The sequence below is a fragment of the Chionomys nivalis genome, chromosome 3 (genome assembly GCF_950005125.1).
Source record: "Chionomys nivalis chromosome 3, mChiNiv1.1, whole genome shotgun sequence".
NCBI classification, from domain to species: domain Eukaryota; kingdom Metazoa; phylum Chordata; class Mammalia; order Rodentia; family Cricetidae; genus Chionomys; species Chionomys nivalis.
Genome location: NC_080088.1, coordinates 86534903 through 86557515, shown reverse-complemented (window position 1 = coordinate 86557515; position 22613 = coordinate 86534903). Strand labels below are relative to the sequence as shown.

At 45.3% G+C, this 22613-nt stretch overlaps 1 protein-coding gene across 2 annotated transcripts in view; it reads right to left on the bottom strand.

Moving 5' to 3' along the window:
* Wasf3 (WASP family member 3) overlaps nt 1-22613 on the bottom strand; it is an 89749-nt gene that overhangs the window by 42142 nt on the left and 24994 nt on the right. For both annotated transcript variants that reach the window (XM_057765413.1, XM_057765414.1), the window contains exon 2: nt 3163-3250. The gene's annotated coding sequence lies outside the window, so the exon portion shown is untranslated. The remainder of the gene's footprint in view (nt 1-3162; nt 3251-22613) is intronic.

The following is a 22613-nucleotide window of genomic DNA, read 5'->3' as shown; positions in this document are numbered from 1 at the left end:
TAACATAAAGCTAGCCAGCACCACTCCTGGCACATTTCCTCCAGCCCGTCGTACAGCGATCCCTCCGCAAGTGTCTCTGGACACAGCCTCGGCACTCGACCAGCATCCCCCCCACCTATGAGAGCCAGGGTAGGTAAGTCTAATATGCTTGTACAGGCTGCCATGGCAGTACGGGAAGTTCATAGTTAGTGAGCAGCAGGCTGCGCATGAGCCCACCCTTTATGTCTACATAAGCAGCACTCATCCTGTCCTCACTGGGCCATGTCAGACCTCTGCTCCAATCACAGCAGCTTATGCAAACCCCAGTATATCCATGTTCTTAGGGTTTTATCATCTGTTCATGTCTGCGTCAGGGATTGAGTGGGTTGAGTTCCTTTCGCTGAGAGCTGGTAACACCAGGAGCTACTACCTTAGGAAATGCTAAGCAGACAGAGTTGTGAGAGAGCTGCCAGGAGCTACTGGCTCCGGTTGGGGACAGCGACAGAGAGCTGCTAAGAGGGCCGCCAAGAGCAGCCATCAACACTAGCTGTTGACAGCTGCTGGAATGATTGGGAGCTCAGAGCTGCTGAGGCTTACTGCTGAGAGCCACTGACACGTGAAGCTCAAGGCTGGAACACTTAGGAAGACGGACTTTGCGTTTCTCATTACTTCGACCCAATTTAAGCAAAAGAAGAGCAGCTGACTGATAGCACGTAACTCTGGCTACTCTGCATTCAGGATTAATGTATGAGCTACTGTACTAGTCCACCCCATCACACAGAGCACATGGATGGAAAGGCTTCTATAAACTGTCGAAACATCCTACCTAGGCCAGAGTAAGTGACGTATTTCAAATTGTCTCATTTCAAATAACTCAGGAATAATTCTGAGAAAAGCACCCACAGCCACTAGACAGGTCACGAAACTATTCCAAGCAGTTGGGACCAGAACTCAAATTTCATCAACTCTATACTGAAAACCTCATAAAGATGAGTAAAGACTTGGGAAGCACTAAGCAGAAATCAATAGCCATAATATGTGACTTATAGTGATATACAGGGTGACTCAAATGATAAACACCACACAAGCACACACACACGCACATGGGCACAAACGCATGAGCATGCACACACACATACGCAGGCATGGGTGCACACATGCACACACATGTGCTCACATACGTACACACACACAGAGCAGACAATGTCTACTGGCAGCCAACATTCATTTCTATTTCCAAGCCTCTTGTTAGAAATAGGTTGCTATGGTCCATCTTCAGTATGAGGTGCATTCAGAAGTCATCAGAGTTACGGGTGTTGGGGGAGCGACCCCTTCTGTTATCTGTTGGACCCTGGTTGTTTCAGAACTCTTGAGCACTGGAGAGTCACAGGCTATGTTATGCTTGGGAATTGAGTCCACAATTAGAAATGGGGGCAGCCTCAAGCCCCAAAGTATTCTTCAGCTAAGTCTCCGGCCTAAACCGATAGGATGGGGAACTTCTGAAGAGGGCAAGTCTCGGCCTGTGGGGAAAAGAACAGAAGTTTCCAAGAACTTTAAAAGCCACTGTTCTGTGCTTTATTAGCACGCCAGCTGTTTGACCTTTTTCCTGTTTGTCTCTTTCTGTAGAGGCATGTTAAAAACTGCGCTGCCTTCACTACTGTCTAGATTTTATTATCTTGTTTCTCATCCTTTCCCCTACTTCAGAGACTGGAAAGCTAATTTGATTTCTTTTTTCTTCCTTTCTTGGGTCCTCTTATTTCCACTCCTGCTTCATTGTGCTCACGGATCTCCAGACCACCCTTGTCTTGTTCCTAACCTCAGGGAAAAACACTACTCTCTTACTATTAGCTAAAGGGTTTTCACAGATACCTTTATCCATTTCTGGAAGGACTTTTGTATTCCTAGTTTTAAAAGTGTTTCTTACATTCTTGTTTTTCTGAGACCTTATCAATTATGGATTTTATCATTACCCGAAATGACGAGTATTGATAGATGCATCTCCATAAATGATCACAGGAATTTAAAATACTCTGCTGCTTAGTCTGTTAATATTGTGAATCATACTGATTTCTAAATACTGTCAGATTCCTGACTGAAGTAAACAGCACTTGGCATCACTATCTTCCTTTTCGCACTAATGAAATCGAGTGCTAAGGATGCGTCTGTTTCCAGAAGTCCTCAGCAGCTGATAATTGGGGATGCACAGCCACAGTGTTTCCTTTCATTGCTGAAGTGCTGCAATCAGCAACAGAACCTTTGATTACATTTGGATATGGGACGAATGGTCTGGTAGTTAGGGGCCCCTGACGAGGAGTGAGCACAGAAGAATAAAGATGTCCTGGGGTGTACCTGACCTTCTGACACTGTAGCACAACACTGTCATATACAAAGGTCATTTTTGAGAACTGTACATACAGTTCCATTGATGGGGGGAGGCAGTCCTGAAGAGATGGCTCAGCAGTACAGGGCACTGGCTGCTCTTGCAGAGGATCTGAGTTTAATTCCCAGCACCCACATGGCAGCTCACAATCATTTGCCAGTGGATCTGAGCCCTCTTTCTGACCTCTGCAGGCATAGCATGCACATAGTACAGATAGATGCATACATGCAGGAAAACACTCATATACATACATTGTTTTTTTAAAAAATCTTATTTAAAAAAATATCATGGGAGAAATAAGAATAGGACTGTTTTCATTTTTTTTGTTTGTTTGTTTTTTTGTTGTTGTTGTTTTTTTGGTTGGTTGGTTGGTTGGTTGGTTGGTTGGTTTTTCAAGACAGGGTTTCTCTGTGTAGCTTTGGAGCCTATCTCTCTGTAGAACAGACTGGCCTCGAACTCACAGAGCTCCACCTGCCTCCGCCTCCCAAGTGCTGGAACTAAAGACATGTGCCACCACTGCCTAGCTAGAATAGAATTGTTTAATAAGACATAAACTAGATAGCCATATGACTTGCTTCACACAAAAATGAAATTAATATATCCAGTCATAGTTTTTCTCTTTTAACATCCCAAAACACTGATTAGAATCAAAGGCCTTGAGTTATTATCACTATATTAAATTACACTGCTAGTAAATACTCAGCCATCGTTATCTTTTATGCTATTCTGTTTTCAATTACATTTCTAGATTACACTGTTGCTGATCTTGAGTGACCTTGAAGCTAAAAGGCTGGCACTCCTACCATGTAGGTTGACTTGTGGGCTGCAGAGGTCTTGGCAGCATCACCGCTGTGGCTCAGGTGTCAGCAGGGACAGCGAGCAGGATCAGAACTAAATGGGAAAATAAAGGAAATAATTAATAACAGTAGCTGAAACGTTCAAGTCTTCACCTAAGCCTGAAACCCAAATTTTACAACTCAACAATTTCACCAAAAGAGCCCTAATCCCAGAACTACTAATTTTTTAGTTAGCTCAAGCAAAGATGTAATATAGTACATAAAGTTCTAGGTCATAAACTAAAAAAATACATAAAGAAATTCTGGGTGTAACTTCAAAGATTCATAGTTAGTAAGAGTTAAAGGACCAAAAAAACGCCAATTGTATTCTAAGCACCTTCAGCTAAGTGATTGAATTTGTTCATTCAACAGTAAGAGTTCTTTTCAGGCACTGCTAACATCTCTACAGAAGTAGTCAAATAATATTGATCATTCAGGTAAGGACCGCTCATTTTTCCCAAAAATATCTGCATTTAATTAAATCTTGATAATTATGTTACAAGTATTTCAATGATGAAAAAATGGAGATAAACACACACACACACACACACAAACACACACACAAAAAAGACAAGTCAGCCCCTTACAGACACCGAACACATAAAACCATCGAGGAACGACTGCTCGCGAAAGAGTCTGAACGAGAACGCATGGGGGATTCTGATGCAAATCAGTTCGTGTGAGACGCTGAGAGCAGGGCAGCCCATGAGTGGGATGCACCTTATCAACCCCCTCATAGTGGTCACCAGTGGCAGAAGGAAAACCTGGAAGGCAGGCCAGGCACAGAGGGGATAACAGAAATGGTACAGGTTCTGATAGAGAGAAAAGCAACTTCAAATCTTCCAAAAAGAACTATCTGAACATGCCTCAGCTATACTAGTTCAGAAGACTTTGAGAGCCATCACGGCAAAGACGGCCACTACCCTTTGAGAACACTTGTAAAAGTCAGCTACGTACTTGCAATTGGTTGTGAAGAATACAAGAGACAATCGGGCACCGGGGAGATGGCTGGGCGGTTAGTCGCTCCTGCCTACTGCCCCTGCACAGCAGGCAGCTCAGACCAACTGCGACTGTAGCTCCAGGGCTCTGGCACCCTCCTCTGACCTCCACAGCACTCGTGGACACACACAGCAACACACATGTATACATAAAACTAAAAAGAAAATAAACCCTTTCTTAAAAAGATGACCTTTTGCCCTAAGTAATTTCTGCATGTTAGCAATTTACTTGTAAATGTGGAAAATTATCCTTGGATTTTGGATTATCCAGGCCTCCTTTTTCCTGTACTAGAAATACCATTGCCCCCACCTGACGCATGCGTTTGAACAGCTGGTCCCCAGTATGTGGCGCTGTTTGAAAAGGTTATGGTATCTTTAGGAAGTAGAACCCTGCTGTAGGAAGCACATCGTTGGGGTGAGCTTTGAGGGTTTATGACTTCTCCCGCACATACACACACACACACACACACTTCCTGTTTTCTCTCCCTGCTTCCCATGTTTGGTCGAGATATAATTTCTCAGGTTTCTGCTCCTGCACCATGCCATGCCTTCTCCTCCACCAAGGACTCTATGCCTCGGGTTTGGTAAACAAAAATAAACTCCTTCTTCTACCAGTCGTTCTAGCCATGGTATTTTACCAGAGCAACAGAAAAGCAGCTAATCTACCAATACCTAAGCTCACTTTAGCGATGGATACAACTAACTGACTGTGCCTCGGGGAAGGAAAGTGCCCAGTGTCACGGTTTCCGGATAATCAGTTATACCCAGGAAGTCTCCGATTTGTGGGGAAGTCTATCAAATCACAACTTTTCCTATGAGCTAACATTTGGTAAATACCGTAAACAGGACCAATCCTAGAACCAACATCACACATGTGTCCAACTTAGTTTTCGGAGCAGGCAGAACCCCTACTGCAGTGAAGAACTGGAGAGTCAGAGGTGACTTGATCACAAAGGACAAGCAAGCACCCAGATGACATACCGGGACCTGACACAGCACCCATTACTAACTGGATCGTGTGGTCTCTCTTCAGATACAAATACATGAAGTTTTCTTCCCTGCAAAGCTGCTAACATTTGAGAATTAACTAGATAGTGTTAGTGGTCAGAGCTATGACATGTGAAACACAGCACAGCTAACAAGAGGTGAAATTTGGCTTAGTGGTTAAGAACACTGGTTGCTCTTCCGGAGAACCTGGGTTTGAGTTCCAGCACCCATATGACAGCTCACAACCATCTGTAACTCCAGCTCCAGAGGATCTGATGCCCTCTTCTGACCTCCATGGGAACTAGGCATGTACGTGCAGGCAAAATAGTCATACACATGAAATAAAATGAGTAAATCTAAAAGCAATTTTTTCTTTTTTCCTTTCTACCTCCCACCCCCGCTTTGATTTTTTGAGACAGGGTTTCTCTGTTTAACAGCCCTGGCAGTCCTGGAACTCACTTTGCAGACCAGGCTGGCCTTGAACTCACAGAGATCTACCTGCCTCTGCCTTCCTGCTAGGATTAAAAGCATGTCCACCACCACCAGGCTCTAAAAACAAGTTTTTAATGAGGTGAAATCTTGCCAGCTCAGGGGCACATGGTTCCAGCTCTCCTCATGCTCAGGGTTAAACCCAGCAGCCCTGTGTGGCTACCATCCAGGAGCAGATGACGGCTCCCCACCAGTTCCCGCCTGTCATGTTCCTCTGTCAGGAGCACTGATGTGTTCATGCCACTTCTAGCTTCCAGGTACCCATCTCTACCCTTCAGAATGCATCCTAGTCCTGGCTCTTTCATCCCCTTCCACACCATACTTCTCAATCGATACATCCGCAGTCACAAGTCACACAGCAAATGTATTCCCACTCTGCGACCACCAAAGCCCCATCCTGCATACCAAAGTGTTTCTCAGTACACCAGAAGGAGCAAGTGAGGTTTTTGGTAACAGGTACTTTACAGAGGTTACAGTGGTGCAAAACAGCACAGGGCAGGGACCTACCACCTGGAGGGAGGCAGTGGACAGGCTATGGATTCAGAAACTGACTTTAAGTCATAATTCGGATGGCTGGTGACACAGCCCTGCACTAAGATGAGGGAGACATTTACAGGGAGTGAAGAGAGAGACAGGTCACAATCAGAAGTGGAAGGGAAAGCTGAGCTTTCTCCCACACGGGGGAGTTGAGGAACACCCTAAGGTATCCTACCCACCTAAGATCCCTGCCATGAGGGAAATGCTCCAAAGAATAATGTTCAATCAGACAGCCTCCAGCTACCTGGAGCACTGGGTCTGGGGGCCAAAGACCCAGCTAGTATGACAGAGAGACTTAAAGTTTTATTTAATTTTAATTAATGCTAACATAAGCAATAATTTGAAGTTACTGGCCATTGTCAAACAGCGCCACCCTGGGGTTCTGGCTCAGATAGTTGGATAGAAGCTCCTATTACAAGTATCTAAGAAAGAGTGTGAGGAATAACACGCACACATTCAAGTATTCACTGACTCCAAGAACAAACAAATCAGTAATGAAAGGGGTGGTCTTTGGGGAGCCACACCCCCTTCCAAAATCCCATCAAAGATGGATCTACCCTTGGCCATTTGGGCTCTGATTAACAACCTCAACATGGCAGCACCAGAATGCACTCTTGTGATTTCCAAGTAACTGTTAAAATGTTGCTACCAAATAAAAATCGTTTATAATGAGTACATCACAGAGCCATAGTGAATCACAGCTTTGGATAAATAACTACCTAGTTTTATTATGGTTATTGCTTTCAAGTCTTTTCCTAAAAGCAAGAGAGGAGAAAAGGGAGAGGACCAGACATCTTTTATGATAACGAACATGAGTTCAGGTAACTCAAATGCACTTCAGAACATTATGTCAACAGCAGTACAAATTACCTTCTGTTTCCATTTCTTAGCCCCCAGCATGAAAGACGATTGGATGATGCTCAGGAACTCTCTTCTATGGGACATCTTCCAAAGCCAGTGATAATCAAATTTTCCCTGGAATCAGTCTGCTGATCTCACTTGCTCACGGCATTTAAAGTCAATATGAAATAAGGAATTCTGTGATATGAAAATGTTTCATGTCAAAACAAACTGTGTCTAAAGTGCTCACTGTTAATCTGCCCAATTGCCCTAATCTGATTGCATTAAACCTGTTGACTATTTTGGTCCATGACATGGCTCTTAAGCCTCCCAATCCTAGCTTCACAGCAATCAGAAGCTGACATACACACGACTCACATGTGGCTCCTCCTGGGGCGGCTGTTTGCTTGCTTGCCTCATTTCCTTGTTCCTCTCCCTTAACTAAACCCCATTTCCATCTACCAGATCAGGCCAGCAGCGTTCTCAACTATTCACAAATGAAGTTCTGTTTGCAACACCCTGCTCAACCCCATAAAGCGTGTGGACGCTATTAGTGTTAGAAAAGCACACGTCATAAGATATGACATTACAGGGGACTGGGGATATAGTTCAGCACAGGAAAGGAAGGACAGAAGGAGAGAACAAGAGAGGAGGGGGAAGAAGGAGAGGAGGGGAAAGGGGGGACAGAAAGAGGGGTCATGAAGCATACGTCTGACACCAAGAGCAGCTTTTGTATTTTCTCTGAGGTCTCTGAAGTTTAGTTCTCACTGCATCACACACCCACACCTTTTACATCAGAACAGCAGGACCGTGTTTACCTGGCCCCACGACTCAATACAGCATCTAACTGAACTGTTAAGAGACGGTAGGGGAGCCACTGTTGAGTAATAAGAAAAGGTCCTTATCATTACAAGTCTTTACTAAAAATTTAGGAAGACACAGGTAAATATAAAACAGGTAATGGAGGAGATAGTGGAGTACGTTCAAATAAAAACACCAGGTGGCATGTATTAAGTGTAGCAAATCACACTGCCAGCTAATGTTTATGCGTCTGAAAATTCTTTTCAGATTATTTTATCTTATGTGCATAAATGTTTTGCCTGCATGTATGTATGCGCACCACAAGTGGGCCTGGTGCCCATGGAGGTTAATGGAGGGTGTAGGATGTCCTGGGAACAGGAAGTGAGGATGGCTGTGAGCATGATATGATATGATATGATATGATATGATATGATATGATATGAAATGATATGATGGAAGGAAGGAAGGAAGGAAGGAAGGAAGGAAGGAAGGAAGGAAGGAAGGAAGGAAGGAAGGAAAATCAATTCCTGCCATAGTATGACTTTGCAGAAACTCAGGACTGGAATGTGTGTTTGACCAAGCTAACCGTGCCTGGGTGAAAATTCTGAAAGGAAGACCATGGAAGGCTGTTGTTTGGACTGAACTGCAGCAGGCCTCTGTGGGTCAGACCTAACAAGAACGTTGTCATTCATGCTAGGCGCCACACCATCAAACTGAACTCTGAAAAGAACCGACTTTCAAAAGGAAAAGAAAAGGCAAATCTGAAGGAAGAAACACTAACCAGTCAATCAGAAGAGGTCCAGTTACCTGGGCTGCTGTGTAAGAGCCCTCTGTTCTGAGTGTAGATGGACAGGGAGGCTAAGGTAGCCAATCCACTCTTCATTCCTTATTTCTGCCAGTGAATCCACGCCTATCTGCTCAGCACACGAAAACACTGTCTTCACCTCCCACTACCTGTTAGAAAGACACCGCATCCCAGGCTGGAAGAGCGATGGCGGGGTATATACGGAGCAGAGAGAAAGCCAGCGCCAGCTGCTGCAAACCAGAAGGATCTAACATCCACCCGGGGAACAGTGACACACCAGAGCAACAGTGACACACCAGAGATGCCATCATTTGGATGCAGAGTATATAAAATGAATGTAAAGATAGAGGGTTGACATCATCTGAACACCACGCTATCAAGCTGCTTGCTCCTGACACATTACATAGTGTGCATTCGCCTCCAGGGAGACAGGGCCTCTCACAGTTGACTTCAGCAGCGTCAGGTTAAGAAGCCTGAGAGACACACCACCTATTTGGTGAGGGCTCCCCTCCACCAACTCCTGTCCACTTCTACTTGAACACTGCGGAGGCCCAGAGGGAGTTAAGGATTTATAATCCCCGAGACCAAGCACCGTGTTTTGAAATAAGGCTTTGGTACTTAGGGGAAGTCTGCATCCTTGAAACATCAAACCAGTACTTCCTGCTCTAACCTAACACCAGTGCCTGGAATCTCCAGCTCCACCACCTTCCTGCGGTCTAGCCCAGGCCTAAAGGTGCCACAGGAGAGATGCCTGCCCTAAAGCCATGCCCAGCACACAAGGTCCACTGGGAAGGCACACATCCTTCTAGGCTACAACACCAGCTTGTCCCCTCAGTAAATATCCACTTCCTCAACACTGTCAGCACAAGCTGGGTCCCTGGTCCTTGACCCTGCAGCACTCCAGTGAGGGTCTGTTCTTGAGCATAGCATCCAAGGTCTTACATGCAGGGTGCCAGCTACTTTTCCAAGGTGGCCTTCAGGTACTTCTCATGAGCACACATCTCCCCAGCCCTAGCAGGCCGGCACTGGCATTTCTGATCCCTTTCTTACCAGTGAGCAGCCAGCAGTGACTCTTGTTGAGGAGCACCGTCAGGCGCCCCAGCAATGTTCATCTCCCCTCTCTATGCCCACTGCACAGGATGCCACCGTGCAGTGGGCACAGGAGCCAGTCTCATCTAGGCTTCCTCCACTTACTCACCAAGAGACTAAGGGCAGGCCTTTCAAAGCCATTTCCCAAGCTTCGAAGAGGACACTGCGAGACTCACTAACTGACCCAATGATAGAAGAGCCAGCCTCAGCACATAACACCGGCCACCAAGCACCGTCACAGTCTGACCTGCAATCACCCCATCAGATCGAAGACTGCAGAGCTGGATCACCGCACACGGATCCTAACCCCTGTTGTCACCCAGAAAGGACTTCACAGCAACTTCTGATCAATGTTAGCTTAGAACAAAACCAACACACACACAAAACTAAACCCTGAGATCTCTTCTGGAAAGGTGCATCTAAGTCCTGGTATTAAATTTGTTGAGTTCTTCATTGGTATATTAAAATTACTGATTCACTGGAGAGTAAAAAATGTAGAGATTGAAGATGGCCAGACATTCATAGCAAACACACTTGGTTTTCAAAGGAAAAATGGATTACCCGGTTGTACAATGCTTCAACTTACACAGACTAGGCGAGTGTTTCTTTTATGTTAGTCTCCCTTGGTGTGCAGATATGGCCCTAAAAGTTGTCAGACTTTTATTCCTAATCCACTCTTTACCTCCCCTGCCTCCCCTATTTCACACTGAGTACAAACACAATACCCAATCACTTAACAAATAAGTGAGTTTTCTCAAATGCCTAACCTGACCTATTTGAGCAAGAGAAAGCTGGCTGTGCCTTGGACTCAGTGACCTCCAATCGAATCTGTGGTCACCACTTTCAAGAGTCACACGCACTTAGCATGAGAATGCGTGCAGGGGGAGCAGCTGTTTCCAGGCCACCAAACAGTTAATGAGCCACTTTGGAATGAGCGTCGAAAGATAAAAATAAGAGTAATTTGTTCAGGATGAAATAAGTCGATGACGAGAAGCATGTGGTCAGGCTGGGGAACGGCACCACCGCACACCGACAACGTGGACTGGTCCCAGCTGGCTCCGGGAAGCAGTGCTCTTGAGCTGTACTCAGAGGCAGCCCAAGAACTGAGGAAAGAAAGCAGCAGCCAGAACGGGACAGCAGACAGGACGGGGTCCAGTGGGTGGACACCAATTGCTAACAACAGGACCCATGGACAGGAAAGGCGATGGGGCCACGGGATGCCTGATTGACTCCTTTGTCCGGCCTCTCAGATAGAATACAGCTTCCTCATTAGGCAGTAAATACAGCTTCCTCATTAGGCAGTCCCAGATTGCAGAGTTTGTAGAAGTGGAGCAGCATGGCCTTGGCTGATCTCTGGCTTTCTCTCTCCCCGTTGCTCTTGCTCCTTCAAAGACTGCAAACCAGTGGCTCCCAGGAAGTGACCCTGTCACATGGTAAAGTCTGAACCAGATCTGGGCCGAGTGGAAAGCGTCCTTGCCTTAACTGGCTTATATTTTTCTCTCCTTTAATGGTTGAATCTTGAAATGAGAATTCATCACTGATTCAAAGAGATGCTAAAAATAGCCCGCTACAGAATGCAGAATAAGAAGCATCACATCATCTTGCTCTTAGTGTTTTCCCAGCTCAGTTTCCTTCAGTGTATCCTTCAAATGTGCTGCCTTTTAATACCCAAAATGCACAACACTTCAGATACACAAAAACATTAATTTTCAATATCAATTACGTATCTATTGTTGAAATCTCTGCAATACATCTTACTTAAAAATGGTTTCCTAGCCAGGTGTGTTGGAGTGCGCACCTTTAATCCCAGCATGTGGGAGACAGAGGCAGCTGGATCTCTATGAGTTCAAGGCCCCAGCCGAGTTTATGTACAAAGTGAGCTCTAGGACAGCCGGGGCTACATGGTAAGACTCAAAACAAACAGTGACACAACAGTACTGGCTTACTCCCTCTACTTCTAATCATGACCTTCATTAAATGACTCTGATTACAAGAATACAATCTTATTTACGTATGATGAATGAATTAAAACAAAGCAATCATTCATCCAGCTCTCCATCGAAAGGGCAAGTTGTTTTTATTAATAACAACTTACAACTGAATCCAGAGGGTCGTTTACAAAAGACTTTTCACATAAATTATCTTATTTAATCCACAACACTGACACCAGCAAGGTAAGAATGACTTTTAAAGCATTTATGTGTATATGTATGGGTGCACCTATAAAAATGTCTACCGTGTGTGTATGAACCTGTAGAGACCAGAAGTGGGCACCAGATCCCCCCAAGAGCTGGAGTTCCGGGCAGCTGTGAATCTCTTGACATGGTGCTGAGATCTAAATAATGATCTTCTAGAAGCATGCCTGCCTGCCACTCTTAACCACTGAGCCATTTCTCCAGGCCTAAGAAGTACTTTTATATATTTAATAAATTATGTCACAAGCTAAACAGTGAAAAATGCACACTTACAAGTCACACATCAAGGATTTGGAACATAGCTTAGTAGCAGAGCATGTGCCTAGTATCTTGAGGCATTAAATTCAATTCCCCACACTGGAGAAAAACAAAAGAATCCTACATGAAGAGGACATGGAACACACCACCCACAAAGCCCGCTCCTTCCACTCTGCATCCCATTCTCTTCTCTGCACGCTCTGGGACCACTTCACCCAGAAGGTCCACCCCTCCCAATAACTGCAAATAATCTCAGAACCCACGTGATGCTCAGCACACGCTGCCTTCTATCACTCTGATATTGCACTGCACACTACATAAACAAATGCAATTAACACTGAATCCTCAATACTCCACAGGTGCCAAATCAACCTCCTGAACTACCCACCCCAACCCCACAGCCTATCCTTTCCTCCCCTCAGCAGAAGGGTTGTTCTGTTCCTTTTTTTTTTAACTTTTGCTGACAGCTGGAACTCTGCATGTTACAGTTCTTTGGCAGAAAGAAAAAAAAATGTAACAACAGCCCTAACAGCTACTCCCACCTCCCCTGAACTCTGACCTCCTTCTGTTTCCTGCTTCCGCTTCTAAACAGGCGACAGAGACCCTGACCTAAAACACCATGTCCAGCAACTACCCAACACTGAAAGTTAAGTCTTAGCCTGATCATGGAATTACTCTAGTTTTGACAATGGAAATAATGAGAATTATTACATAAGTGAGCAAAAATATTTGGGCAACCTGCACCTGTATTAAATGAAAACAAAGAAGCCCGAGGAACACTACAGCAAGATTTTTTCCCATTATTGCCATGAAAATTTTTAACATTCTAGAAGCAAACTATATTTCACAGCTAGCTGTAATAATAAATCTGATACAAAGATTTTGTGTATAAATTACCTGAGAATAAAGTATGGTCATGGTTATTGTAACAAACAGGTCTATATACTTCTACCCACAGAAGACTATGTTCAAACACAATTGACAAACACAGCTGAGCTGCTTTACAACACAGCTCCACCCCACTCTCCCAAGCCTCTGGTCTGACCCATATAAAGTAACAGAGAGCTAAAGAGCCACTGTTATCAGACACTGTGGCCATAGCAACAGGACAGTGAATAACAAAGAAAACTGGAACCTCAACATGGCATCTTTGTTGTGGTCCATGAGCCTTTGGAGCTGGTTTGCTGGAGGAATGTGGAAGAGTCTGAAAATTCAAGCTAGATAAGCCCTTGAATGTTACAAACAGAACTTACTGGATCATTCTGGTGGGAGCTAGGAAGACCAGAATGCTGAGAAAAATGAAGACAATTGATGGTCCGGCTCATGAGGTTTCGGAAGGGAACAAGGACTCTACCGGAAACTCACCTAGAAGTCATTCACATTACATTCCAGCAAAGAATGGCTACATCAATGTTGAATTCAAAGGCAATGGGCTAATTTGTTGGCATGGGATGGCATTTAGGCTACTGGTATCATCCAGGTCTACAGTGACCAGAGCAAAAAGTAAGGCGGAAAGAAGATGAAGATGTGCAGTTCGTGCAGGAAAGTGTGAGCAGGTTCAGTCTTGCAGATAAAGCGGGTTTGAAGGTAGCTGTGATGGCTGAAGAAAGCAAAGCCACTAAAGAGAAACCACATGCTCTGCACTAGGGCAACACAAGAGGGGCCCGAGAGGCAAGACCCTACCCACTGAAGGGTCCATCTACTGAATATGCAAATTAATCTGAAAGGGAAGGCCCACCCAAGGGATTCCCTGTTTGAAAACCATCACCTAGGCAAGTCCAAATGGATTGAAGACCTCAATATCAGTCTGAACACACTGAAGCTGATAGAGGAGAAAGTGGGAAGTACTCTACAACATATGGGTACAGGAGACCACTTCCTACATATAACCCCAGTAGCACAGACATTAAGGGCAACATTGAATAAATGGGACCTCCTGAAACTGAGAAGCTTCTGTAAAGCAAAGGACACTGTCACTAAGACAGAAAGGCAACCCACTGACTGGGAGAAGATCTTCACCAACCCCGCAACAGACAAAGGTCTGATCTCCAAAATATATAAAGAACTCAAGAAACTAGACGTTAAAATGATAATTAACCCAATTAAAAAATGGGGCACTGAACTGAACAGAGAATTCTCAACAGAAGAAGTTCAAATGGCCAAAAGACACTTAAGGTCATGCTCAATCTCCTTAGCAATCAGGGAAATGCAAATCAAAACAACTTTGAGATACCATCTTACACCTGTCAGAATGGCTAAAATCAAAAACACCAACGATAGCCTTTGCTGGAGAGGATGTGGAGTAAGGGGTACACTCATCCATTGCTGGTGGGAATGCAAACTTGTGCAACCACTTTGGAAAGCAGTGTGGGGTTTCTCAGGAAATTTGGGATCAACCTACCCCAGGACCCAGAAATACCACTCTTGGGAATATACCCAAGAGATGCCCTATCATACTACAAAAGTATTTGTTCAACTATGTTCATAGCAACATTATTTGTAATAGCCAGAACCTGGAAACAACCTAGATGCCCTTCCATGGAAGAATGGATGAAGAAAGTGTGGAATATATATATACATTAGAGTACTACTCAGCAGTAAAAAACAATGACTTCTTGAATTTTGCATGCAAATGGATGGAAATAGAAAACATTATCCTGAGTGAGGTAACCCAGACCCAAAAAGATGAACATGGGATGTACTCACTCATAATTGGTTTTTAGCCATAAATATAGGACAGTGAGCCTGTAATTTGCAATCCTAGAGAAGCTAAAAAAGAAGGTGAACCCAAAGAAAAACATATAGTTATCCCCCTGGATATTGGAAGTAGTCAAGATTGCTGGGCAAAAATTTGGGAACTGGGGGGTGGGGTGGGATGGGGGAAGGAGGAGATGGGGAGAGAAAAGTGAGAAGGGGAGGATGGGGAGAACTTGGGGGAATAGGATGGCTGGGATAATGGAAGGTTGGATATGGGAGCAGGGAAGTATATATCTTAATTAAGGGAGCCATTTTATGGTTGGCAAGAGCCTTGACTCTAGAGGGCTTCCCAGGGGTTCAGAGAGATGTACCCAACTAGGTCCTTGGGCAGCTGAGGAGAGAGAGCCTGAAATGGCCTGATCCTATAGCCATACTAACGAATATCTTGCATATCACCACAGAACCTTCATCTGGCGATGGATGGAGATAGAGACAGAGACCCACATTGGAGTAATGGACTGAGCTTCCAAGGTCCAAATGAGGAACAGAAGGAGGGAGAACATGAGCAAGGAAGTCAAGACCGCAAGGGGGGCACCCACCCACTGATACGGTGGGGCTGAGCTATTAGGAGATCACCAAGGCCAGCTGGACTGGGACTGAAAATGCATGGGATACAACCGGACTCTCTGAATATGGTGGACAATGAGGGCTGCTGAGAAGCCAAGGACAATGGCACTGAGTTTTGACCCTACTGCATGTACTGGCTTTGTGGGAGCCTAGCCAATTTGGATGCTCACCTCCTAGACCTGGATGGAGGGGGGAGGACCTTGGACTGCCCACAGGGCAAGGAACCCTGACTACTCTTTGGACCAAAGGGGGAGGGAGAGGAGTGGGGCGTGGGGAGTGGGGGGAGGGGGAGGGAAAAGGGAGGCGGGGAGGAGGCGGAAATTTTTAATTAAAAAAAAATTTAATAATAATATAAAAAAAATCACCTAGGGAAGTGTTTCCCATCCCAAATTAGCAGCAGAACTTGGCAGTGTTAACCATGGCTTCTATTGTGATCATGAACTAAACATGAGTAAGGAGGATGTGGAGTCTGATGCCAAGGTTCCACGGAGGCACTGAGGCTAGGCAATGTGTGGCAGGATCAGACCTGCTGTAAGGAGGCTCCAAGAGGCGAAGACAAAAAGCTGTGAGGATGAAGTGGGTGCTGTAGTGGAGATCTCAGAATATTAGAGATGCTAAAACCATGAGACATCTGCTGAGGAAAGCTGAAGACTTGGAGTGGAATTAGCCCAAGAGAGAGGCTATGTGTGCTGCAGACAGCTACCTAAGCCCTTCGGAGCCCAGGTGATTCCATCATTAGCCCCATATGCCAGACATGGAGCTGCAGGTTTGGTGTTTCCCTGCTGAGTTTTAGTCTCGCTTTGGTCTGATTATCCCAGTCTTCCCTTTGGCAATGGTGATGTTTACTTGATACCATTGCATGTTGGAAACATTTATCTGGCTTTTTTTTTTTAATGTTGTAGGGATTCACAGATAAAAGACTGCCTTAGTCTCTGAAGATACTCTGTACCTACCTTTTAACAGTGTTGGGACTGTTAAAGATCATGGGGACTTTGAAGTTGGATTGCAAGCATTTTATATGATGAATTAGGAGATGACCACAGGTCTACGGGGACTGTCGGATGTGGGAGAGAGAATAAGGTTGTGGTTTAACAATGATGTGTGTTAATGTCAAATTGACAAGACGGTAGATTTTTGATGGTTAACACTGTTAGCTCAGTATCCATAATCACCTGGATCTCTGGGTGTGTCTGTGAGGAAACGTCTAGATTATGTTAATTGAGGCATAAAGACCCATCCAATGCACTGGGATCCCAGACTGAATGAAAAGGAGAAAGTGAGCTGAGAACCAGTATCCATCTTTCTACATCCTGGGTGTGGGTACCATGTGACCAGCTCCCGCTGCCATTGCTTCTCACCACGATGGATTGCATGACTTGGATCTATAAGCCAGCATGAACCCATACATCCTTACTTGCTTAGATTAGGCACTACTGTCACACCAAATGAGAGAAATAGCCCACACAGCGATTCACCAACACGAGAGTATCTCTAACATTAAACCCCACCTCTGATTAGTTAAGTGGCAGTACTCATCCCATTACAGCATCCAGTACAATCTTGCCCAGAACATTTTCTGTGACTCCCAAGCCTATGGTAAAAGGAAAGGGATGGGGATGGGGGAGGGGAGGGCAAAAGAAGTCTGCAGAGATCTGAACTCCATCAGTAGATCAACCTCCCAAAACTCTGGGCACTGGTGAAGATACTACTGACAGATCCTCAAGTGCCCCCTTTCAGAGCGTGAAGATAGACAGGCTATCCCAGGCCACGAGCACAGGGGAATGGGAGGCACATTTCATGAATGGCAGCTATCACTCCTCTGTGGTGCGCAGCACAGTGTGGAATCTGTCAGCAGATAGAGAAGGCAGCAGAAGAGGACAGCTGCCACACTCAGCTGCTTCACCAGGATGCTCTGAAGAGGAAGAGCTAGCATCACCTCACACTCGTGTGCAGGTGGATGAAGAGGAAGTGTTAGCATCACCCCACACTCGTGTGCAGGTGGATGAAGAGGAAGTGCTAGCATCACCTCACACTCGTGTGTGGGTAGATCAAGAGGGAGTGTTAGCATCACCCCACACTCGTGTGTCGGTAGATCAAGAGGGAGTGTTAGCATCACCCCACACTTGTGTGCAGGTAGATCAAGAGGGAGTGTTAGCATCACCCCACACTCATGTGCAGGTGGCACGCCCCTTTTTCCATCCCTGCATGTGACAGTGGGAGCACCAGTTCAAAGGACAGTGCAGATGCTGCGGCAACTGACCAAAGTACTAGATGTCCCTGGCCTCTACACATGGTACAAACAGAAGTGAGTGAGAGTCAAGCCTGGAAGATCTGCTTCTAGAAAACAGTCTAGAAAGCAGGACTTCAGCTTTTTTTATTAGCCTTTTATTCAGAATAAAATCATCTCACTCTAAAGACATTTCTGGAAATAGAAAAATGCCCACTCTACTATGAAAAGCAAACATCTCAAAAACGCTCTCTGCAGGAATCAAGGCAGCCATTCAAGCCCATGCAGTTGCTATGCCCTTCTGTATACACTCCTCCACCATCTTCAGAGTGAGCCCAAAGAGAATGGCAGATTAATGAATGAGTACTTCTGGGGATACTTACTGAATCCAAGCACAAAACTTCCAGCGATCAAAGCTGACATCTGAACAGCCCATTTCATTCACAGATGATGCCTCTGGAAAACTGTATCCAAGGGATCAAATCAAACCATGTGGGGACAGTGATGCTCCGGGACTTAAAATAAGCCCAGAACAAAAAGGCACTTAAATGAAGGAAATGCCAGGTGTCAACAAGCTTTCCCTAGGAAAGCAGACATCCACAGCTGTGCTCGGCATGGCAGCACAGCACCAGTGGGGATGAGATGGGACCAGATAATTGCTGAGCTTTATAAACAATGTGTGAGCTGATAAGAGGAATAGGACCTCTGGGGCCAGCCCTGAACAAGTCTGCATCTACCTGCCAGTCTTCCCTGTGAGCCACTACCAAATACACAAGGGTAGGATGCTGCAGGGGGGAGAAGAATCGAGAGGTTTTCCTTGGCACACCTGTGGATGTTCTTGAACACACAGGTTGCCTGGCACTGGGAAGGAGGCTGGAGGCTGGAGCACAGTCCTCCTGAAGGAAGGCAGAGAAAAAGCTCTGACAGCTGTAAGAGAGAGAGAGAGAGCTCTGCTGCTCAGAAGCTCAACAGCTGGTCTATGGAGCACAGAGAGCTCGCAGGTCCTGCCAGACTCTGACTTAAACCAGAATAGGAGACAGCAGAAGTGAAATTTCTCTGACTAGTGCTGCTACGAGGCCAAGCCCTCCTTAGAACCCCACACGGCAGTGTGAGAAGGGGTGGACAGGCCCTTTGCCTGAAGCAGGACCCATGGTCTTTGCAGGATTTGTTGTTGTTGCTGTTATTTTGTTTTGTTTAAATAAATAAATACACTCATATATTTATTTATTTATTTTACATCCCAGCCGCAGTTTCCCCTTCCTCCTCTCCTCCCAGTTGCTCCCTCATTCCCTTTGTTCCCACCCCCAATCCACTCCTCCTCCCTTTCTGTTTAGGACAGGGAAAGTCTCCCATGAGCATCAACAAAACATGATGTCAAGTTGCAGTCAGATCAAGCATCTCCCCATGTATTAAAGCTTGACAAGGAGACCCAGTATGTATTAAAGCTGGACAAGGAGACACAAGGCAAAGAATCCTTTGAAAACCAACAGAGGTAGACCTAGACTTGACCCTGATGTTGCGACCAGGAGAAGCAACCCTGAATGAGACCATAAAGGATCTGGTAAGCGCTGTTGAGTAATGCTCTTACAATACTGTAAAGATTTGTCGCTCATATTGGTTTAATAAAACACTGATTGACCAGTAGCCAGGCAGGAAGTATAGGCAGGGCATCCAGACTTATCCCATAAAATTCTGGGAAGAGAAAGGCAGAGTCAGTCACCCACCAGGCGCAGAGGAAGCAAGATGAGAATGCCTTACTGAGAAAAGGTGGTATCAAACACAAGGATAAACATAGATAAGAATTATGGGTTAATTTAAATTGTAAGAGCTAGTTAATAATAAGCCTGAGCTAATTTGTCAAATGGCTTATAATTAATACAACTCTCTGTGTGTTTCTTTGGAACTGAACAGCTACAAACCAGGTGAAACAGAAACTTCTGTCTATAAATGGCACCCAAATGTTTGGCAAGAATTTTCACATAAAGCCTGAGAAAGCTTTTTTTTTTTTATAAAAAAAAAAGGATTCTAGACAAATAAGAACACAGTCAAGCACAGCTTTTAGTAACCATTTTCACTCCAGTAGGCTCTGTTTGCTGGCAGTGAGCAGAGGTGTGGCTCCTTTAAGAAAGGCTTCCTGACTCAGCATTAGCAGCAAAAATTTTTAAGAGGCCCTGCCACCAAACATGTAAAATGGTGTTTATGAGCAGCAGTGGCATGCTTCTTGGTGACTGCATACACCTAGAAACTCCATAACGTTGTGGCAATAAATGTGGCTCCCGCCAGTACCTCCACCACGAAGCTAGACTCTCAGGAAGCCAAGAAATGGAGTGAAGCCAGCTGCCAAAGTCGCATCTTTAATCCTAGCCATATAGTTTAGCAGATTAAAAGACTCATGGTCAGAGAAAGATAGAGATATACAGTAAAGACGAATTCAGATTTAAAAAACATACACACACACACAAACCTTAAACAGTTTACAGTGTATTTAAAAATACACATAGGCTTGGGAGAGGAGATAGAGAAAGTCCTTAAAAAGCAGAGATAAGTGAAGGACAAGACGCCCTTCAAAATCAAGCTCCTACTAGCTTACTTGCCCCAGCCGAACCATTGCCCAATGATTCCATAAAGTATGCATTTTCAGAGTACACATCCAATGATGACACCAGAGGCCTCACGAGCTGATCATCCCTGAATGGTTAGAGCCCTGAGCCTTTCTGGGAGGCGCTTCATCTACAAACCAACAGCCGGACTGCTAAGTGAAGAGAAAACAGTCAAAGCAACCAAAAGAAAGAGGCCTGTTCAAGAGATGGGTGGAAGCATTAAGAGAAACATAACAGAAAACTAACTCACCATGTCCTCGGCACAGCGAGGCAACTTGGACCTGACTGGGGGTGGCAGGAAGACCCTCACACAGACAGAAAGGGACAGAGGTCTGGGCTCTCTGGTGGAAAAACTGTAGCCCCCTGAAGCTCAGTGTGTTTGTTGCATGCAGCTGAACAGGGAGGAACAGTTACTGCATACACATTAAACAATGAGGCGGGATTATTCTACACAGCTGAACCAGGAGGCAGGCTTAGCTAATCTCGGTGGGAACAGTCTCTGTAGGGGAGCAGTCTTCAGGTTGGACACATCTGGGGAGGGAGAAAGCTATGGTGGATGTTTTCTTTATATCCTATCAACACTTGACTCGGAGAAAGGCTTTGCCATCCTTTGACATGACTGTGCCCATGCTAACGGGACACCTTCACTCAGGACTTAACTCACTTGGGGCTTCCTCTGCTCTCTATACTAATTCTTACCAAAAATTATGGAAGCCTGAATAGAATGGACCGTGGGAACCAAGGAAACCCCAAGTGAATGTGTAAGGAGAGGAGAGGATGGAGTCCTGAGTGGATGAGCAGAGGATGGGGTCCTGAGTGGATGAGCAGAGGATGGGGTCCTGAGTGGATATGTGAGGAGAGGATGAGTCCTGAGTGGATGAGCAGAGGATGGGGTCCTGAGTGGATGAGCAGAGGATGGGGTCCTGAGTGGATGAGGAGAGGATGGGGTCCTGAGTGGATGAGCAGAGGATGGGGTCCTGAGTGGATGTGTGAGGAGAGGATGGGGTCCTGAGTGGATGAGGAGAGGATGGGGTCGAGGTGGATGTGTGAGGATGGAGTCCTGAGTGAATGAGGAGAGGATGGGGTCCTGAGTGGATGAGGAGAGGATGGGGTCCTGAGTGGATGAGGAGAGGATGGGGTCCTGAGTGGATGAGGAGAGGATGGAGAACTGAGTGATGTATATTATTGACAAGGATAAATGCCTCAGATCTGTGGGAACTGGCAAAGCTTTCCTCTGGTATTCCTAAGCGTTTGTAAAACTAGCAACCACAGTTTCTTCTTCCCAGATGACTGAAACCTGAGACTCACCTACAGAGACCTCCCATGGAGAAGAGCTAACCCCTCCCCCTGGCAGTGAGATTCCAGGTTGTTGCTTCAGAGTGAGCCCAGGCCAGGGGCACCAGATTTTATGGACTTGAGTCTGTGTGTCTTACTTTCTTCATTCCGTTATCTCAGTCAGGTTTCCAGGACCATGCTGAGCATGATGCAGCAATGGACACACATTTAGACTGCTTAGATGTGAGAAAATGACACAGTATCCTTCACCCAGCAAGATTTACATAAAGAACTCTCAAAACTCAGTGAAAATATGGGGTTGGAGAGGCGGCTCAGTATTAAGAGGCGCAATTCCCAGCACTCTCTTGGCAACTGTCTTAACTCAAGTTCCACAGAATCCAGCGCCCTCTTCAGGCCTCTGTGGGTGCTGTATGCACAGGGTGCACAGACACACACACAGGCAAAACACCCATACACATAAAGTAAAAATAAACAAATCTCAAGTAAAAAGAACTAGGTGAAAATAAGCCAATTATGAAACTAACCAAAACACACACACACACACACACACACACAAAAATTGCCAAAGAGGACACTCTCAGATGGGAAATGAGCAGCTTTAAAGATGGTGACCAACACGAGCCATAGGAAAATGCAAATCAAAACCAACATGAGAGAATGTTCCACACGATAGACATTTGTAATAAAACACCGGCCGCTAAAAATCCAATCGATGGACCATTCGTACTCTTCTGGGGCAAACTGAAATAGTAGAGTTACTCCAGGAACTATTCTAGTTGGTTGCACAAAACCAAATACCCCCACAACCCACTGCTCAGCAACCATTCTCTTAGGTCTTCCTCTCACTTGGGGTTACAGAAATGAAAGTTTTTAATCCCACAGAAACCTTATGTGAAGGTTCATTTCAGTTTTACTGCTAATACCAAAAAGCTATTTGGATGGGTGGTTAAACAAGCTGCATAGTGACATAGT